The sequence below is a fragment of the Micropterus dolomieu genome, unplaced genomic scaffold (genome assembly GCF_021292245.1).
Source record: "Micropterus dolomieu isolate WLL.071019.BEF.003 ecotype Adirondacks unplaced genomic scaffold, ASM2129224v1 contig_11602, whole genome shotgun sequence".
Classification (NCBI taxonomy): Eukaryota; Metazoa; Chordata; class Actinopteri; order Centrarchiformes; family Centrarchidae; genus Micropterus; species Micropterus dolomieu.
Genome location: NW_025740588.1, coordinates 1 through 865, shown reverse-complemented (window position 1 = coordinate 865; position 865 = coordinate 1). Strand labels below are relative to the sequence as shown.

Sequence of the window (865 nt, the reverse complement as noted above, 5' to 3'; positions counted from 1 at the left end):
TCGTTTGATATCAGTCAGTACATTTCTTTAGTGCCAGTGTTTCGAGAAACCGAAGAGGACTCCGAACTTTTGAGCGTATTGATTCCGCTCTCCATTGGCCTCCAGATGTTTGCTCATTGCTGTTAGTGTAAAATTTTAAAGACGGCAAAAACGCAGCAACACAGATGTAATCAGTAACCCGAACAGGAAGCGCGAAAACACGGGTTTGTCACATCAATATCCTGAAACTGTCTACCACCCGTGATGATCCTACTAACGCTGCAGTTCAAAAAAGAACGCAGTAAGGTGCACTTGTGTGAGGGCTCGCAGCCGTCAGTTTCTGTAGTGTAGTGGTTATCACGTTCGCCTCACACGCGAAAGGTCCCCAGTTCGAAACTGGGCAGAAACACTGCCCTTTGGTCTCTCGTCTCTGGATTAAAGTCAAACAGCACCACTGTGAGCAATCTTGGAGTTATCTTTGATCAGGACATGTCGTTTAAGTCTCACATTAAGCAAATTTCAAGGACCGCCTTTTTTCAGCTACGTAATATTGCGAAAATCAGGAACATCCTGTCTAAAAATGATGCAGAAAAACTAGTCCATGCATTTGTTACTTCTAGGCTGGATTACTGCAATTCCTTATTATCAGGCTGCTCGAAAAAGTCCATTAAGACTCTTCAGCTGATCCAGAATGCTGCAGCACGTGTTCTGACAGGAACCAGGAAAAGAGATCATATTTCTCCCGTTTTAGCTTCTTTGCATTGGCTTCCAGTAAAATCCAGAATAGAATTTAAAATCATTCTTCTTACCTACAAAGCTCTTAATGGTCAGGCACCATCTTATCTTAAAGATAGTCTTGTGCTTTCTCGTCCCTCTCCTCTCTCCT

General features: G+C 43.1%; 1 non-coding gene across 1 annotated transcript; it reads left to right on the top strand.

Moving 5' to 3' along the window:
- Positions 1 to 315: 315 nt before the first annotated feature.
- trnav-cac lies at positions 316 to 388 on the top strand. Its single transcript has one exon. It is a non-coding gene; the product is annotated as a tRNA-Val (tRNA).
- Positions 389 to 865: the final 477 nt, after the last annotated feature.